This window comes from Ursus arctos, unplaced genomic scaffold, assembly GCF_023065955.2.
Source record: "Ursus arctos isolate Adak ecotype North America unplaced genomic scaffold, UrsArc2.0 scaffold_7, whole genome shotgun sequence".
Lineage (NCBI taxonomy): Eukaryota > Metazoa > Chordata > Mammalia > Carnivora > Ursidae > Ursus > Ursus arctos.
Window position 1 is genome coordinate 67980415 of NW_026623089.1, and position 20789 is coordinate 68001203.

Sequence of the window (20789 nt, forward strand, 5' to 3'; positions counted from 1 at the left end):
TGGCTTTGGATTAGTGGTTTGTCTGTGAAAGGCACACTCCAAGATGAGTGGTTTGCCATCCTTAGGAATTGCCTAACTCTGGGAGGGACAGTCAGTCCCTCCAGGGTTATCGAGGCCCCAGGATGTCAAAGTGTAAGAATATACAACAAAAAGCCATGATTAATACAATCTGTAATTTATGTATGTGTGCATACAGATCATTTGAATGTTTAAAGGAGTCAACCAGTTTATTCCACAACCATTTGATAAATGGCTACTCTGTACCAGGCCCTGTGAACAAACTGGGCATATGACCCCTGTCCCATTGGAGCTCAGACTTTAGCCTCAGACTCTGAAAGCCCAGTAAGTCTATATCTGAAATAAGAATACACCTGGTTTGGTCGATCCGAGACGTGCTGTTGGCTAGACAGGCACTGCCAGCATTTGACTCCATGACTGTCCTTTTCCTGACTTTCTACGCCTGTCCCACCCACGTCCTCAAGGACCCCTACGGCACACTGATGCATCTAATTAGGTCACAGATCACTGTCTCTGGCTTGGTAGCCTTTCAAGTTCATGCGAGTGACTTTACATAGCTCAGTTCCCATCACTTCTGTGCTGATTTCCTGATTCGAAGGGCATTTTCCCAAGAACCGTCTTCGGGCTGATTTCATACATTCCAAGAAAGAAAAATTGGAGGAGTGATTTTTTTTTCTTTTTGGTATGTCTTATATGTGATTTTGTAGGCAAAGATGTCCCCGAATCTTATCAATTCCCTCTGTCCTGGGAAACATCCCTTATCACAGTCGCCAAGTGTGGCTCTCAGTGTGTCTCCAAGGGCCTCTGGCAGACCAGACGATGATGTACACAGTCACCAAACCCTGAAGAGAAAGTCAGCGCGAAGCACAGTGAAGCATGTGTCTGATTTCGGCAATTTCCATCTCTCAGGTGGGTCCGGTTCTACCATGTGGTTTTTCAGCTCAGGATTTTGCAACTCAAAACACAATTTTCAATTGAAACAATGTTATAAAAGCCACACTTACTCCATGTCTGTTTCCCCGACATCAACTTCACTCTTAAGAAGATCCAGCTCTGGAGACATGCAGCTTGTACGAGGATTTGGCAATTATCTGAGAGATGAAAACGCCAGTGTAGAGCAAAGCAGCCAGTGCAACGAGGCCATCGGCACAGAAACATCTGGAACCACGTCATGGAAGGTTCCGTTCACGAAGGAAGGAGGGGCTGAAATTGGCCGCTGTGGCACAGAGTAGCGGTGTGAGGATACCAGGTGGTGGGGCCAGCCCTAGCACAGGTAGGTAAGTCGTCTTTCCATCCCACCTTCCATGATCCCTGGGGGCACCGGTGTTCTTCCTTCCTGGGCCCCCACTGCTTCCTTAAATGCCACTTATAGGATCACTTAGGATGACATTTGGCACCACAGGGCAGAAAAACCTAAAGAAACGAGTTTATTTCTCTCCCAGGTGACAAAGGAATTGTGGTGGTCGGCAGAGAGGACAGTGGTGATCCCTCAAAGGCCACTGGCACCCAGACTCCTTCCAGCTCTTTGCTCTTCCATCCCAAGCGTGAGCTCCTGGCTGTCACTTTCCAAGAGGACCGCTGTTGCTCTGGCCACCAGCTGGGCTGTGCTCGGAAGGGAGGCTGGGAAGAGTCTGTGCCCCTAAGCGATCGCTCCACAGCAGACACGGGATTGCGTGCTTCCATGTGAATGTCACAGCCACCCCGTGGTCCACTGTGTGGGAGGAGTTACTCTGGTTGTGTGGCGTCCCAGGCTAAGTGTTGAAAATGCATTCTCTCTTCATTCTCCCGGGAATGCTATGCGTTCGGTGATTATTATCCCTGGGTCGAGATGCAGAACTGAGGCTCAGAGAACACACCACTGCACGGCAGAGCTGGGCTTTGAAGCCTGCATGTTTCACCTTTTTGCCCAGAGCCTGGCAAATGTCTAAAACCACAGTGGGGCCAATCTGGGCAGGACTTGGGGCTGTCCCAGCCCATGGCAGCAGACGTGCCTGAACTTGGAGTCTGCTTGTTGACGCTGCAGATGGGAGCTTGCCCTCCTGCGGACGGGGCTGAGCCAAGACTTTCTTCGGGTTTTCTGGCCACAGCTTTGCTCTCATTAGCTCACAAGGTGCCACCTTGTCAATCCTGCTTTCTTTTAGTGTCAGCCATTGGTTGCTTCAATGACCTTGTTCTGGTCCTGGGCATAGAAAGTCCACCAGCGGCAGCGGCACCTGCCAAATGCGGACTGTGCCGCTTTGCCAGCGCGTGTCAGGGATCAGAGCTGCACGGGTACAGGAAATGGAGCTGGAGTGGAGACCAGGAAGGGAGAGGGTGGGCGGGGAATGCCACAACCACACCGGTGGAGCCTTTACATAGGGGCAAGACACTGCGGGACCCTGAGATGGTGTTGTAGCTGATCCCGTCGGACAGCAGCCCTATGCAGTGGGGGCCATTATTATCCCCCACTTTACAGACAGGCACCTCAGATTCCAGGGACACAGGCAGGGACTCAAAGCCACTCAAGTTAAAACACAGAAGAGCGGGATTCTTTCAATCACCCCCAGAGAATCCAAGACAGGGAGGCAAGGTCAGGAGTGAGAATAAGAGCCAGGCTGGGGGTCACAGAGAAGCAAACAGTTAAGTTGGAACCAAAAGCCAAGGTCAGAGTTCAAAGCTGGAGGACAGAGGGGGAGTCAGGAATGGTCACCAGGGCATGAGGACAAATGCTAGGACCACATGGGAAGGCTGACCCTGGGTCCTCCGGTCACCTGCCTTTTAGACGGAGCTGATCAATACGCCGTCGTCTAGGAAGCAGACAGACCCACCCACTGTGTGCTGTGGTACAGCTTGGGATCAGCAGGGAGTGGGTCCTGAAGTCCGGTCGGGGAGCCGTTTGTCCCGTGGTGGGTCTGGCCCCGAGAAGGAGGCCTTTTCTAAACTTAGAGGGGACTTTTCTGAATTCATACAAAGATATTTCCCAGGCCAGCAGCAGCCTTAGAAATAGGTGGGGGTCCACCAGAGGATGCTGGTTTCTTTAAGGCCACACCTCTGCCCTCTGGTTCCCACCCTAACACACACATACACACACACGCACACACACACACACACACACACACACACACCCTCACACGCACACACAAGGTGTCTCCTGGTCATACAAAGCAGAAACCCAAGTGTGTGGAGGGGCTTCATGGGATCTGTGTTGCGTAGGAGCCCCTGCCCCAAATGCCACCTCTTGAATGGGGCTCTCTTAAGACTCAGATCCCAAGTTATGCCCCTCTGCTGAGCTCCCAACCTTTCTCTGCTCTCCTTGTGGTAAATTGCTCTAGTTACTCGTGTATAAGCCTCACCTTCCTAGCAGGTTCCCAATCTGGTTGGCCCCTGGGTCTTCCTGAATATCTGGCCCAGTGCCAGGCACTTAGCCAGCATACAATGAGTATGGAGTATTCCCACTGCCTTTTCTCTGAGACCTGTGGATTTTCTGGAACTCCACAGATCTTTATTGACAAATGGAAGAGGACTAAGTCCATTTCCTCCCACCCTACAATGATAGCACGATGATCAATAGGAGATTCTGATAGCACTCCTGAGCCTGATGGGAAACTTTACTCAGTGAGCTGCTATTCCTGGCCAGACATTTAAAGATATTCTGTCATTTAATCTTTACCACAGGCCATGAATTTTGCATTACTATACTCACTCTATGGATGAGGACCTGATAGCTCAGAGAGGTTAAGCGATTTGTCTAAAGGCAAACAGCAGAATTGAAACTCAAATAGTTTACACCAAAATCCATGTACTTGTCCTTTTCTTCTCTTTCCCATGTAGCATTATTACGTCAGTTCACAACAGATCTTTTATTGAACATCTAGCCCATGCTAGGCACTGTGGGTTCAATGACAAATAAGATGTGATCCCTGCCCTTAAAATAATCTTGCCTATGGGGGGCACCTGGGTGGTTCAGTCAGTTAAGTGTCTGCCTTCAGCTCAGGTCACGATCCTAGGATCCTGGGATCGAGTCCCTCAGTGGGCAGCCTGCTTCTCCCTCTCCCTCTGCTGTTTCCCCTGCTTGTGCTCTCTGGTTCTCTCTCTCTGCCTGTCAAATAAATAAATAAAATCTTAAAAAAAAATTCTGTCAATGGATTCAAGCTAAAAAGGATCATGTGAGTGGAAATGACATAATTATTTGAGTGTTGGCAAATGCACTGATTAGACATAATGGCCTCCGGAAGTTTTCCTTTCACTAAATGTCTATGAGCCATGATTGAAAACCAGCAGGCTTCCCAGGGCCCCTGCCAGTGTCAGGGAGAGACAGGCCTTGGAAGGGCACGGTCAGTGTTCACAGGCTGGATTCCGCAGATAGAAGTGCGGTCTGAAATGAACAAGGCTTGCTTGGGTGTTTCCACAGTTACCTTGGAATGCCGTCTGGGGTGGCCGCTGTGCCCGGAACTGACTGGTGGAGGGAAGACAGTACCCAAGCCCCATCCTCCGCCCCCCCCCCCACCCCTTGTTCCTGTCATGCCTCGGCACACAGGCAGCCGGCAAGGAGCGGGGAGGGAGGGGCCCCACCTGGCCAGCCTGAGGCCTCACCAAGGGCCTGCTGCTCCCATGAACCTGAATCAGGGACAGCTCAGCTGCTCAGCCTCCGAGGCCTGTGAGCTGTAATGACAAAGGAGCTCAAGTCGAGAAGATTCCTTCTTGCTTCTCAGAGGAACCACGAGGCTGCCTTCGGCTCCTCTGTTAGGCACCAGAGCAGAGGGCTAGAACCGCTAGAACCTGCTTTATGTGGCCAGGCAGGGGGCCCTCCATGGGAACTTCCCTTGAGGCCCCAAGGATCCCCCAGGATGGGCAGCACCCTTCAGGGGAGAGACTGCGTTCCCAGGGGCTGCCCCACGCGCCAGGCGGGGGCCCGGTCGGGGCAACAGTATTTATAGAGTTGTTCCTCGAGACATTTCCCATCGTTCCAAACTTTACCCAGGGAGTTGTCTTACAGAACAAATAGCAACCGCTCTTTCGGTGCGGTGGGGCGGACGACGGAGGAGGAGATCAGAGCCAGGATTTTCACCCGGGCAATGGCATGGGACGGGGTGGTCAGCCTGCTGTCAAGTGCTTTACGGAGCCTGCGACGCTGGTTGCTAAGTGGTCGACCCCACGGAGCTTGGCCTGCTCCTCCCGCCTCCCGCTCCCTGTGGGCCGTTCTCATGACCCCTCGGAGCTCTGCGGGGACCTTGGTAACTAGGACTTCACCCACCGCCTGGGAGGGAGTTCTGGAAGGGGGGCTGGAGGCAGAGCGTGTCTGCCCAGGAGGGCGTGAACCAGTGTGAACGCAGTGCGCTCCCCCTCTGGGAGGTCCAGGCCAGCTCTGCACCATGGGAGGTTCATAGGGTCAGCTTCGCTGTGCTCCTGTGAGGCAAGGGAGTTTGGAAACTCGGCTGAGCTGGCCCCATAAGCCCTGCTTTTGAAAGGTTGCTCCCTTGCTCGGATGTGGTCTCATCCATGTGCCCCGGAGGCCGGCCATGTGCTTTCTGGCCCTCAGCTGAATGAATGAGAACTTAAAAGGGAGCTACCTTGAAGGGAAGGAGAAGTGCTTGGATGCAGGGGTGGGCCAACCTGGGGCGAGCACTCCACTGCCCGGCAGACAGGTGTCTTGGGCTCCCTAGTGCAGTGGAGAACCTTGTTCAATGTCCTTGAATGAGAGAAGATGCAGAACAAAATGGCGCGGGGCTTACTGGAGAAGGTTGGAAGAGAAAGTGGGTATGAGGGGAGGTGCAGAGGTGAAGCGGGTGAAGACCCTTGGCACCACCCTGGGAGCCTTACCTCTGCCATACCACCAACTTCATGGGGTGGGAGGCGAACTCGCGAGGCGTGCAGCTGACCATCAGTTCTTCCCCGACATCAGAGGACCCAAGGTGCTGGCCTCATTCAGGAGGGTGCCTGCGAATGGCCCGCCTAGCTTTTGCTCTTTGCACTCCCTGCAAGCCTGCGGGTGCCCACACCCAGACCCACAAGCCCACACAGCTCAGACGGGCATCGGGGGTCTGGAGGCTACGCCCCAGTGCTCTCCAAGAGCAGTAGAACACAAACCACTGGGGTGCCTGAGTAGCGCAGTCGTTAAACCGTCTGCCTTCGGCTCAGGGAGTGATCCTGGCGTTCTGGGATCGAGTCCCACATCAGGCTCCTCTGCTGGGAGCCTGCTTCTTCCTCTCCCACTCCCCTACTGTGTTCCCTCTCTCGCTGGCTGTCTCTCTGTCACAAAAATAAATAAAATCTTAAAAAAAAAAAAAAGAACGCAAACCACCTATGTAATTTTAAATGTTCCGGTAGATCCGTTAAAAAAGTAAAAGGAACAGGCAAAATTCACTGTAATGATCTGCTTTATTAACTGAATATACGTATGATGTTATCATGTCAACATGTAATCAAAATAAAAAATGATCAGTGAGTGATCGCACATGTCTTTCCTTGTAGCGAATCCTGGAAATCTGGTGTGTGTTTTCCACGGGGGGCACATTGTGATTTGGGCTAGCCTCCTTTCTAGTGCTGCGTCTGAGGGACGGTGTGGGAAAAGCTGCCTGGAGAAGGTGACCCTGGAATGATCAGAGCTGGGGAGTCTCAGGGAAAGGGTGGGTTGAGGGACATCATCCTCCCAAGAGAAACGGACTTCATCTAAAACATCCGAGAACGCTCAAGGTGAGTTCAAGGACATGACAAAGCAGAAGGTAAACCAGCCACCTTTTGAGAGTCAATGAACCACAGGGGCTGTGGGTGGGGAGAGAGCGAATCTGGCTGCAGCGTGGAGGGAGGCTTCTCTGATATTTCCTCAGTTTCTCCTCTATGGTCGGTGAAGTTGGGAGTATGTGGACTAGGCCCACGAGGGAGAGAGTTCTAACTAAAATGAATGCTATGATTCACTAAGGTTCGGCACTCAGGTGTGCCTGGGACAGCACCTGCTGAGAGGCGAAGCGAGGGGCAGCCAGGTGCCAGCAAGCTGCGTGGGGTAGAAGCCGGGAGAGCTGAGTTCTGATGCCCACTGGGGCTCTCTCCCCAACCCCCCCCCAAGACAGCTCCCGCTCTCAACCGCACCAGCTTCCCCACTTGTAGAATGAAGGGCTGTGCCAAGAAGACACCAGGCTGGACACACTCCCTTTGGAACCCCAGCGCCCCAGCTTCAGGACCCTCCCACCATTGTGCTGGCTCTAGAATGCCTCTTCTCCAGGCACAAAGAACGAGCCAGGGGCTGTGTCTTAGGCTGCAGTTCCCCCAAGCCCATCGCTCTGTGTTTGTTCGGGATGGTTTTATAGGGTGAAGGAAATTATGGGGAACTCTCAGTGGTGTGCTGGAAAGCGAACTTTCCTGGGAAAACAAATCCCTGACTGGGAGCATGCTGGAGACACTCCTGCTTTGGTTGGTTTCGAGCTGCGGTGGCACAGCCAGCAACTTCCAAAATGCCCGAAGAATTGTCACTTGACTTGTGGGAGGAAAGGCAGGCACCCAGAGCACGTGGGCGATTCAGAGTTCGATCCTGGAGAAGGAATCAGCTCTGTCACGGTGAGCACCAGGGGCGGCTGCATGGATGTGGGATCACAGGAGTTAAGACTCTGGGGTCATCTTAGATTCTTAATAATTTAAGGTTTGAATTTGTGTGTTGCAAATGCCGTCTGATGGGACCATGGAGCTTGTCTCTGTGGTCTTCCTCCTGATGCCTCCCTGAACAGGTCCTCAGATGCCGGCTCTCCTACCCTTGGGCCTCCCCCTCCGACCAGCAGCCACGATCGATCACCTTCCTGCCCAGTGCAGAGCTGAGCATGGGGACTGAGGGAATCAAGGTCGGTCTTCAGTAAGGTAAGAGCAGGGGACCCAGTCTGGGCAGCCTCCTGCTATCTCCTGATCCAAATATGGAGCCTGTGTTGGCCAGGAGGTTGCAATTGCTTGGGGGTTACTATGGGCTGGGGCAGGGTCCCTCACCGTGGTGGCTGGCAGAAGGGGGGAACCCTGCCGAGCCCCAGAGTGGGGTCCCCAGGAGACTGTGAGGGTCTGCACTCACCCAACGGGTATCCCTACGTCCAAGGAAGTGATGTTAAATAGAATTAAAATTAAAAATGCCATGGCAGGCAGGTAGTGAGAGGGAGAGAAGGAGGAAGAAAAGCAGTTTTACATTTTGTGGGTTTTTTTGTTTTTATTTTTATTTTTTTTTTTAGTTTGGGAATGCTATATTAAGAAGGGAGTATATTCATTTTCTTGGGCTACAGTAACAAGGCACTGCAAAGTGGGTGGCTTACAATAAGAGGAATTTATTCGCTCACAGTTCAGGAGGCTGGAAGTCCGACATCAAGGTGTCAGCAGGATTGGTTCACGCTTGTGTGCTCAAAGGGAGAAGATACTCCATGCCTCTCTTAGTTCCGGTGTTGCTGGCCATCCTTGGCTTTCCTTGACTTATAGATGCGTCATTCATTCCAACCTCTGCCTTCTTCTTCATATAGGGTTCTCCCTGTGTGTCTACCTCTCTTCTCTTCTTTTTTTTTTAATGTGTAAGTCAATGTATTTGTATATTTATTTTTATTTTTAGTTTTTAATGTAAAGTTCGATGATTCATTAGTTGCATATTAACACCCAGTGCACCATGCAATACGTGCCCTCCCTACTACCCATCACCAGCCTATCCCATTCCCCCACCCCCTTCCCCTCTGAAGCCCTCAGTTTGTTTCCCAGAGTCCATAGTCTCTCATGCTTCATTCCCCCTTCTGTTTACCCCCTTCATTCTTCCCTTCCTTCTCCTACCGATCTCCCTGCTATTTCTTATGTTCCATAAATGAGTGAAACCATATGATAATTGTCTTTCTCTGCTTGACTTATTTCACTTAGCATAATCTCCTCCAGTCCCGTCCATGTTGCTGCAAATGTTGGATAATCGTTCTTTTTGATGGCTGAGTAATATTCCATTGTATATATGGACCACGTATCTTTACCAGCACTGTCTCCTTGCTGTTGAACCAGGAGGCCTGCATTTTCACCTTGCGCTGGGCCTGCAAATCATATAGCTGGCCCCGGGGAGCGCCTGCCTTCGGGCCCGGACCAACAAGGAAAGAGCAGAAGTCACTAGGTTGAGCTTTTTTTCCTTTCCTTTCTCTTGGTGCACAGAATTGGGCTGACAACACTTCTAAGCTCAAGGCAAACTTAGATCCATATAAGGTTCCTCTTTTGCTTTTTGGTTTTAATTGTTTCCCGTTGAGTCCCTATCCTCAGTCCCTCCCACCTGTAATTCGCATTCACATTCATGAGGTTCATATAGGTCCATCTGCTCCACCCTCCAGACGTTAATTTATGCATATTTATATTTACAAAAAATATACTTTGCTGCTGTGTGGTGTGTTTGTTTCAAATTATACCTAAATGGTATCAAGTTACACCTAAATTCTCTTCCTTTCCCTTACTTTTGCGCTCCCCGTGATGCTTTTGAGGCCTAAGGTGGGCTCTCTGCAGATCTAGCTGGTGCCTACTTTATGCTGCAGGGAGTCTCCGCGTGGAAGCAAAATCACATCTTCTTTTCCCTGCTAGGGATGCATGCCTAGGTCTCGTCCAACACTTGACTGTCAGAAGCAGCACCATGGCGAATATCCTCAGACATGTTTCCTTCTGCACAAATGTGCACATTTCTCTTGATACACATGTATTACATACATATGAGAAAAAATGGGTACTATGGTATTTCTTTCCCAAATTTCACTAAACACTGCGTGGCTGCCTTCCCGATGGCCACACTCATCCCCCCTCCAGCCAGCAATGCCTGAGAGCTCCGGCCCCTCCCACAGCAACCTCAGCATCAATTGTTGTCATGCAATTTTTGCCTTCTGACCAATCGGTGTGGATCATTTTATTTCTCTGTGAGTTTCGTTTGTGTTGCTCTGACTGCCGGTGAGGCTGAGAGTCTCTCCATATACTCATGAGACTTGGAATCCCCCCTTCTGGGACATGCCGACCCATTCACATACATTGACTGTTTTTTACTTTATTTATCCTCCTTCCCTGGATAATTTGCAAGAGTTCTTTGCATATTCTAAATACTAATGTTCACTGGTTATAGAAAATGGATACAATTGATCCCAGGGGGTATTTTCACCCATTTGTTAATGTTGTTTCTGATGCTAGTTACTGAACGGAAATCCTGACTTTCGAATTAGTGAAGTCAATCAAATTTTTCTCTTCTGGAGCATCCGTTCTGTAACCTGTTTAATAAAGCCTTTCCTAATCAAGGTTACAGACATAATCTTCTACCACACGGATAGAAAGAATGGGCGTGAGCATCAAGGAAACAACTGAGAGCGAGTGTGGGAGCTGGAAAATCCACCTGTCTGAACATCTGAGAGCTGATTAAGTGTAACAGCCTGGAATTTGGCAATTAGACAGTCCCGCACGCCATGCCCACACATGGTCTGAATTCCTAGGTAGAAATCACTCTTCATCGTCAGCTGCATTTGTAACCAGTTCTTTGTCCCTTTGGCTTGTGTGTTGTTGTCCTTTGATGTGTTTAGCACTAGATGTGCGGCCAAGGAGGAGTCCCGGGGCTGCGCAACCCCCTCCTCCACGCACATGCGCACGCACGCGCACATAAGGATGCCCACGAGCTGTGATCCCTTGAGGGCTGCTCCGCTCTGGCCCAGGGTGGAATGTCACCATCCGTTCTTCATCCTTCTGACTTTTGAGGACAGCGGCCACTGGGATCGGCTTTTCTGCAGTGACACAGCTATGCATCTCACGCTCATTTCAGTGCCGCAAGAGGAGGCGAGCAAGGAATTCCTGCATTATTGATGGTGACAGTGACAACAGAGATCACCTCCCCCCCCCAGCGTTGCACTTGTCCCCTGGAGCAGGCAAGCGCGAAAGCAGTCAGCGAAGACAACCCAACTAAGGCGGCCTCTGAGGGTCCTGGCCAGGGTGCCATGTACTACCCATGGCCTTTCTGAACTGGACGCTGACTGCCTTACACCCTCCCTTCTTTCCACAGACATCCACTCAGCACCTGTTACCTGTGACAGTGTGCTAAGGAAAAGGCAAACACTTGCGTAGGGACGTGGGAAAGACACTCACATCCAGCTGGAGAGGTCAACATGTGAAAATACGCCCCAAGAAGTGTGAGTCAGGTATGCTGAGTTCATACATTGTCAATGTACGTTTGTTGAGCTCCTGGTACGTGCCAGGCAGTCGCTAAGGTACAGGGACACAGCCATGAACAGGACGGAGGGAGCTCGCAATCCAGGAGTGCATGATGATATCAGTAGCTAACACGTCTGGGGCACTCTGTGCAGGTGCTTTGCCCCGTGCTTCCCTTGTATGCGCCCTTCTAATCCTTTTACAAGCACTACAGGGTGGGTACTGTTATCATCCTTCTTTTGCACATAGGGATGCTGAGACACCATGAGGCTCAGTAGCTACTCCGTGGTCACACAGCTCAGGAGAGCCGGAATCCAGGACTGGACCCCAGGCAGTCTGGCACTAGAGCCCTATGGAGAGGCTCTTGGACAAGTCCTATGCAGAAAGGAGTCCAGAGGGGAATGCATACAATTTTCTAGAATTCAAGTGTCCCCTTGGCAACGGTGCCAGAATAAGAGACTCCCAGGATACATTACAGCATTCATTATACATGAATGGGCATACCACAATCACAGCTGTGAAAATGTGCTGCCAAGAGGACAGTAAGCACTTACTAAGTGTTTGTTGAGTGAATGGATGATTAAGAGAGTAACTGAATAAGTGAAAAACAAATCTCTCTTGCAGGTAGGTTGGACAGGTGAGTGACAACATTGCAGGGCACCTGCCAGCTAAAAGGCACTGAGGTGACACACAGAGGCTGTGGCTGTGATGTCTGGACAAGGATGCGTGAGGAGAGTTCAGGTGCAAAGTCATTTCCAAGCATGATTTTGAAGGACGTGAGGTCCTCAGGCGGAGAAGATAGGAGGCATCTGGGAATGCACTAGGTGTCAGGTGGGGTGGGGTTAGGAAGCCAGCAGCAGTGTGAGGAGGGAGGTGGGCACAGAGGGACCAGTGCTGGTCCGCTGGAGAAGTCAGGGGAAGGGGCTGGGGCTTTGTTCTGAGGCACAGGGTAGCATTTCTGTCAGGGGCTTGGCAGGGGAAAAAGAATTTCACAGTAGCCGGCTGCCTGCAGTGTGTTGTCTGTGGAAATGTGAGGTCAAAGGCGAGGGCCAAGAGCAGACCACTCGAGTTAGGGATGGCGAGGGCCTGGGAGAAAGGGTGGAAGCTGGAGGCATTTAAGACGTGAGAACAATCACCACCACCTCCACAGAGTGTCTTGGTGATGGAGTCCACGTAGCCAGGGAGGAGGGGCTGTGACCTAGGCTGGCTCCCTGACTCCTGGCCGGGTTGGGGGTGGATGGCCATTACCCACTGAGATGGAGACCGGAGGCAGGGCACGAGCTGTTTGGGAAGGTGGGAGAGGACGGTGTTGGGTCTGCTACTTGGCAAGGGCTCCTCCTCCCCTTCAACACGGTGCTCTGAAGGTAGTCTGGGTAGGACCACCTTTCCTGTGCTTCACCTGCTCTTGGAGAAAGCTGACCCCAGGCCTAAGTTTCAGCGGGACTTTGAAAGGCTTCACTCAATCCCGGCCTGCTGTGATTGGCTCAGAGATGAGGGTGTGGCCCAAGTTGCCCAATCAGAATGACCCTTGGGGTCTCTTTACTCTTGGGGCAGAGACATTCTCTCTCTCTCTCCCCAGTCCTCCCCTCTCTCTGGATGTGAAGAGCAAGCAGGCTACTCAGGGAGGCTGGAGCAGCCGCTGTGGGAGCAGAGACATGGACGAGCCAGGGTCTTGGGAGCATCTCTGTGCCACCAAATGAAACCCATCTGGAAGCCTGTTTGACCTCGATTCTCTGTTCTGCAGCCCAAAATTCCCCTAGGGTTCAAGTCTGTTTGAATTGGGTTTCTATTAATTACAACTGAAAGCCTACTAATTGACACAGAAGAGCAGACTTGTGGTTTGGGAATCTCAAGCTCCAGGTGGGAATTGAAACCAAGCCGGGGTGATCTAAGCAAAGGTTCCGTTACAGGCACGAGAAGCCACACTAACTCTTGTAAGCTGACGGTGGTTTGTCTAAGTGACTCCAAAGCCATGACAGGCTGTGACAGCTGGCTCGAGGCGGTGGCCCCAGAAGAACTGGCCGCAGGAGAGGTGCAGGGAAGGGTGGGGAGCAGTGGTCAGAGAAGCAGCATGGCCCAGCGTCCTGGGGAAGGTCTGGAAATTCAAGAAGTTTCCAAACTGAGCTGTGCCAGTGGCTGGGGTGTAGGAAATCTGCAATAAAAGGTGACCATCATTATTAAATATAAATGTCCCAGGGCATCCGGTAGGCTGAGTCGGCAGAGTGAGCGACTGTTGATTCTGGGGTTGTGAGTTCAAGCCCCATGTGGGGTGTAGACAACATCGAGACGCCTTCCACAGAGTAGCACAAGCAGGAAACAGCCTGCTTGCTGTTCCCTGGCCTCGGGAGAGGCACGGGGGCTGGGAAACAGTTTCTGGACACTTGCAGGAGCCAGGCACAGGCCCCTAGATGGCTTCTGTTTTGCAGGTTTAAAAATTTAAAACTTGGAGCAGGGGGAAATGCTTTCAGTGCCAGGCGTTTAGTTTGGCGAGGGAGCTGGGCTGGCGGAGTGAGTTGGTCCCTGGCGGGGGAAGTGCACTGATGGGTCCCTCTCCATTCTTGGCTCCGAGGATGCTCTAGCCAGCTCTGCCCTCGTGCGCTTAGTGGGGAGCCCCGAGCCCTGTCTCCAGCGACCTCCTCGGTTTTCTAGTCGGAGAGGGAGGACCCGCTGCCTGGGGTCTCCCGTGGGGCTCCTCCCAGGCCCCGGTTAATCCCACCTGCCCAGGTGCTCCCTGCCTCTTACCCTTTGGCTCCCTTGGGTTCCCCACTTGACAACGCGTCTGGCCTAGCTTCCACACTCACGCCAGGTTTCTGCTGCTGCGGCCGCCGCGCCACCAAGTCCCGGGGAGACACATTCAAGGGATGACTTATAACCCTCTGCCCAAGGTCCGGGTTCGCAGCAGCGCTGTGCATCCGTCATCTACACAGGCATTTGTGGGTTTGGACAGAGCACTGGAGTCCACATCTGCACGCTGGCAGGAAAAAATGTCTTTACAAAGTTAATACCCACATTGTGTTTGATTCCTGGCACCCAGGACATAAGATGGGATGAATCTCTTTTCTGTCTTTTCCTATCAGGCCTGGAGGGGGCACTGAGTCACTGTACCTCTCTGCAATGAGGGGGTGGGGGGCAGACTCGAAGAGGAGATGAATTGAATCGTGGCGTGAGGCCAGGCAGGCAGGGGTTCCCCAGCTCACCCTTGCCCACAGCCTCCCCTGTCCTCCCACCGGGTTGGTACCTGCTGTCACACCCTCCATGGGGCGCCATGAGTCCCCTGCCCATGGAGTCATCTCTGCCCTCAGCCACCACCTCCCAGAGGCTGGCTCAGCCCTCCTCTGGATGCCCAGCGCAAGGTCTGCCCCACGCAGGTATTTGGAAGAGTCTCTGGGTGAGCAGGAGCTGGGGCGGGGCAGGGGGCGTGGGGAGGGGGGGAAGGGGCCATTGTCGTTGGGGGTGGTTAGGAGTTATGTCACAGAGGAATATGATCCATGCGTGTCTATTTGGGGACAAAGCTCCCACGGACACTAAAACTGTGCTTGAGAGTAGTGTCCACACACCATCTAGATCCTAGATTCTGCTAAGAAAAAAGGCCTGATATGGGATTTTTCCCTCTAGGGTTTCCTGATATTGACAATATGTTCAAGGCCCAACTGTCACCCTTAAAGGGTGTAGGCTGTGGCCCCGTGGCTCCTCAAAGCTGCCGCCCAGGTAGACCACGGGCAGAGAGCGTATTTCAGAAGTACCCACTGGGTATCTTTCTCAGCCTTCTTCCTCCTCAGGCCAGGCTCTGCCCCTTCTAACCGGCTCACAAGCACTTTGGTGGAGGGCAGCAGGGAGCAGCCGTCCGTGGGGTCATGTACCTCGTCCAGGCAACTGGGTACCATGATTTGCGTCCTAGCTTCACAACGGATCCGTGCCCTGAACAGCAGGGTCAGCCAGGAACTTGCAAACATCTAGTCTCCTTTCTCTTCCTGCGAAGACTGGGGCGCAGAAGGAAGCCGCTTTTGAGGGAGGCCATGTTAGCTGTCCCCTCCATTCGTGAGCACTCGAGGGCACCAGGGCACATGTCTCAGTCCCCCAGTAGCAAGCACAGCCTCACACGGCCCACAGAAGCTTCGTGAAAACACAGAAAGCCAACTCAATTAGCCTTTTCAGAACTACCAATGGCACTGGTTAGCCATGACCTTTCCAGGGAAAGGCGCTCACGAGTGAGTCAACATGAAGTCCCCAGAGGCTCTGAATGGAAGTGCATGGCCTTGACCCAACGTTGTTCACGAGCACAGAGCCCATCTGCCTTTCTTGCTGGGCTCTTTTAGCCTGTGTGCGGGGCTGAGCTGGGTAGTTATCGTTTTTGAAGAACGGGGACCAGAGCAATGCTCCTTGCCCATCTGAAATGGTGACGTGGGGCAATGGAGAGGCTTGAACCTGACCTGTTCTGCATCTGTGCCTTGATTACACTCAAGTGTTCAATGGCCAGGGTGAAAACTAGTGTGGGAGCTGGGACCTGAACAGGTCTAATAGGGCTCAGTTTATGATTTAATACAGTATTGAAAAATGAGCGTTTCCCCACTATTTCCTCATTTCAGAGGTGACGCATGATGCTTCCTTCTTCTTACTTTTCAGTCTTGATTGTCCTAAGTTGATGAAGATTAATCAGGTCTGGAGCCTGGGTATTTGGACCCCAAATGCAACCCGTGCCCTAAATTCACACACACGACACTTGCTTGGACATGGCCGATGAGCGAGCCACGGCAGGCCACATTAGAAGTTGGGTATCACCTGAGTTCCCCAGCCCTCAGCCCATCTATCTGGGATGCAGTTGTCTTTTCTATAGAGTGAAGGTTGTGAGGTTTTGGTCCCTCCCAGCTTGGTCCCTCCCAGTCAGTACCAAGGCCTTCTCCTAATGGCCTGCTTCTTTTGAAGCATTTTTCTTGCCCATGGTTTCCAGGCTTCCGAATCCTCCAGCATCCCTGAAGCTACTCATCTTTAATCCCGTCCCCTGCTGCCCTGGTGTCTGATCTCGCTCTTCAGCTCACCCCGCCTCACTGTCCTGCCAGATGCTCCAATTGCAGAGCTAACTGTGAAAATTTAGGGCCTGGAGCAAACATTTCAGAATCATTCTTCCTCTTCTACACATTAATTACCAGATTAATCACTCTTCAGGGAGAAGGGCTCCTTTTCCTCCGCTGCTTCTCCTGCGGGCTCCAGAGCCAAGTTTCTGGGATGACGCGTCTTCTCTCTGAATATCTGGTGATTGATCAAAGTCTGGCTGCTCTTTAACGTCCAAAGACCACGTCACTGGTGTTCTTAGATTTACTGGCTTGTTCCGACAACACTTTATTTTTTGGGAGATAAGCTTTTTTGGTGTCTCGGTGCTTATCCATCTCAAGTCCCCCCAGACCAACTCATTCCAGTCCCTATTCCTATCCTTTATTTTTAATTGTGGTGAAATGCATATAACATTAAATGTACCATCTTAACCATTTTTAAATGTACAGGGCAGCAGCACTAATTATATTCACGCTGTGTGCCACCATTGCCACCATCCACAGAACTCTCTTTATCTTCCCAAACTCCCCTCTGTCCCCATGAAATAACAGCTCCCCATTTCCCATCCCTCACCCTTGGCAACCACCACTCTACTTTGTCTCTATGAAGTTGACTATTCTAGAGACCTCATGTCCCTTTGTGTCTGGTTTATTTCACTTAGCACAATGTCCTCAAGTGTCATCCGTGTTGCAGCAAGTGTCGGAATTTCCTTCCCTTTTAAGGCTGAATAAAATTCCGTTGTATGGATAGACCACATTTTGCTTATCCATTCCTCCACCCATGGACACTTGGGTTGATTCCTTGTTTTGGCTACTGTCATTAATGCTGCCGTAAACGTGGGTATGCCAATATCTGGTCAAGTTCTCACTTTCAGTTTCTTGGGGTCATGACCAGAAAGTGGAGTTGCTGGGTCAGATGCTCATTCTAGGTTGAATTTTTTTAGGAGGCACCATACAGTTTTCCACAGTGGCTGCACCACTTCCAATTCTCATCAACAGCACATAAGAGTTCCACTTTCTTCCCGTTGTTGCCAACACTTGTTCCACGTGTCCATTCCTTCGTAATACGATTCATGGCAGGGCAAAACTCTGGAGGAACAGGGCCAGGCACGATGAAGTCTCAGAGAAAAATAAAGGCAACAGGTTTCTACAAGAGCCTAGGGTTACTGCAGGAGGGCGGGAGGAGTCAAATTTTCTAAGCAAGAATATTGAAAATGTCACTTATACTGGCAAAACCTTTTTTTTTAAAAGATTTTATTTATTTATTTATTTGACAGAGAGAGACACAGCGAGAGAGGGAACACAAGCAAGGGGAGTGGCGTGGGAGAGAAGCAGGCTTTCTGCCGAGCAGGGAGCCTCATGCGGGGCTCAATCCCAGGACCCTGGGATCATGCCCTGAGCCGAAGGCAGACACTTAACGGCTGAGCCACCCAGGCACCCCTATACTGTCAAAATAATAACCTTTATAAAGAAGATGTACATCCGTAAGTCCTCTGTTCACATCCTTTAATATAATGTATTTATGTAGTAGAATGACTTTCATGTACCCAAACTGGTTCTTTGGACAAAAGAAGGGAGGATTCTTGTAGACATCTTTCCACATGTGGCTATGTTACTGTATAATATTTAAGCAATAAAATCTTGCATTTGGAAATGAGTCAGGGGCCGAAATGATCCTCATAAAACAGCGAGATAGTAGACAACAGGGCAGCCAGGTTTAGTTCGGTTGTGCATTTCAGGACAAATCACTTAACAGGCTCTTGCTTTGAAAGAACAGAACAAGATCTGTTAAATTAGGGAGAAACACTTGATTTCAGAGCTCCTCTCAATGGGATTACAGTGGGATACACAGTGTGGCCCCATATGCCAGTCTCTTTACCCGGGTCCCTACCAAGCCTCCACCTTGCACAATCATTTAGAAATGAAATGGTTTTATGACAATGTTGGCTGAGCAACGGCCTTCAGATAGTTCAACAGTAGCAACAAAATAGAATCAAGTAGGAGTTAAGGGGCTAAACCCACCGGCTTTGGTGTCCTGCTGTAGGAAAGGGCCACTTCCTCTCTGGAATAGTGCGATTTGGGTTCTCAAGTACTTAATTTAAAGGGATGTAGAATGCCCAACCTTGGAATTCTGCAGTCGTGGAAGTGGGGACTGTGAGTCCCCACCTGCTGTTTGGCAAGCCCGCAGCCCAGATGGGGTCTGTAATGACTTCTACAAGGTGTCTAATCAGATCCTAGAAGAGCACACGACTCCCATGTTTAATGATCCCAGTTGAATGGAGCATTCAGCCAGGTCCCTTTTGGTTTCCTAGCACTGACCACGGTTGTGGAGAAGAGGGTCAAGGACCCCGATGCCCGGGCCCTCTTTCTGTTATGCACAGTGACAGAGGAGACCGCCAGGCTCTGGAATCTCCATGTGCAGACGCGTATTTACAGCCGTTCTCTCTGAGCCAGCACCATTCTGTTGAGGCAGATAATTCACTGAAATGCTACTACTCTGAATCCCCCTTGAGCACAGACTTCATGATTTCTCTGCATGGGAGGAAGCTGGGAGAGCTGATATTCAAACAACAAAATCACGAGTGCCTCACCGTCCGATCAAATGGTATGGATGCCCAGGATATTGGTAGTCTAACCCTTAATTTTGTTCTTTAATAACTTGGCTACAGTTTAGCAGCCAAAGGGCATTTGCATGTCAAGGGAGCTGATTATTTTTTTTCTTTGCTTTTCTGAAAAACCAAGCTGCTTTGCACATTTTAGGCAGGTCTCTGATATTAGGGATGAAAACCAGAGCCTGGTGTTTTTCAGAAGCTGCAAGTAGCTGTACCAAAACCTTGATTGTAAAGATTTAAGAGGACAGCACATTTTCTGATATTAAGGTAAACTGGAAGGACTTACAGGATTTTTTTTTTTAAGGTAACTTACAAGCCCCCCAATCTTCCATGTTAAAAATGCAAGAATGTCACCTTTGGGGGTGATGATTTAAGCCTATTATAAAATTCACGAGGAGACTTTTCTTTGTGCTGAAGCTTCTGCCTAATTCCTATTGTTGACAAGCCAGGAAGCTTGGTCTTGGGTTAATTTGGAGGTCATAGGTCAGAAACATAACCCATCCCTTGGATTTGGGCAGGTTTCTTGCCGTTTTCCATCCTGTGGAGCAGAAACAAACACATTTACCTCCCACCTGCCTCTAAGCAGGTGTTGAATGAAACCCAGTCAACTCTATTTACTTTATTTTCCGCTACTGAGCAGCACACCTGAACTAGGCATGCTCGATCTAGGGGAGTGGTTTTACATTTTTAAGCCCCAAATCCACAAAGACTCAAGCCACCTGCTTACCCTTACCTGTAATTCCCAGGAGCAAAGCGTCTGTAAAAACCTGTATCACTTCCTTTCGTCCCTCCCCCATCCCCAACTTGGAAATTCTGAAGGACGTACATTGGCTTGACGTCGGAGGATCTGAGGTTTATTTAATAATCTTCAGAATCTGGGACTTTAAGTCACGAGCCCTTGCCTCTTACCAAGTTTTGCCCAAATGTATTTCATGGTGACTCCAGTGGTGAGGAGGGCGGCTGAAAAGATGGCGGCTCATTTGTAGTGACCTGCCTTCACCTGGTTGGGAACAAGGGTGGGGCTGACTCTTCAAGGGGCTATGTTCACAGTTTCTCCAAAACTAGGGAATTCATGGCTTGTCAGTCAAATTTTGCATCAGCTCTCGCTCTAACCTGCAATTCCAGGTTTCTCAGGCTGATATTTTTATATAAGGAGCAAGTCATTTTAATATCCTGGTATTCCAATATTAACCAGTTATAGTTCCTTCTGAAGAAATCAAGAGTATTATTCTGTTTTTTATAGATATCTCTTTGTATCTGTAGACGGGAAGATATAGTTTTATGGCTTTGAGTTTGATGAGGACTTTCATTATGTATATATCAATGGATATATATATATATATTTATATATATAAATATTTATATATATATATTTTTATATATATATATATAAAATCAATTTCTGCATTTTAATGGACCAGCAGAACAGACTCCTGGCATTTCAAAAGAGAATTGTGAGATCAGCAGAGGCAGGACTGGGATTATGCCCTTCTCAAATCTAACTTGTATTTTTAATGATAAACCTGCTCCTTGATGCAGAGAATGGCAGGACAGAAGCCTCTAGCATACAAATGAACTCTGTCACATAGTTGACTGTCTTTAATACATAATAGATCGCTCCATATGGTTAGAAAAAAACCTGCTGGATATTAATTATTCCAAAGTAAAAATAATTTTAGTGGACATATTCCAATATTTAATTAGTTTGTACTTGGTGAATGTTCCAGTAAGTCAGCATGTTTAGTTGGTAAAGGGTACATTTTGTAACCAACAGTGTTCACTAGACTGCCAAGCGCACAAAGCCACACGTACTATGGGAGCATGTCTATGGCATATGACCGGCAGCACCCCTTCGAGAAAAGTTTAGCAGACCAACATCGTTTTGGCCATTCTTGGGCGTGGCCCTTTGGAGGCAGACTTGAGAGATGACTCAATCTTTTGCTAGTGTAGACTGAGAAGTACTTCTTCAAAAAACACCTTC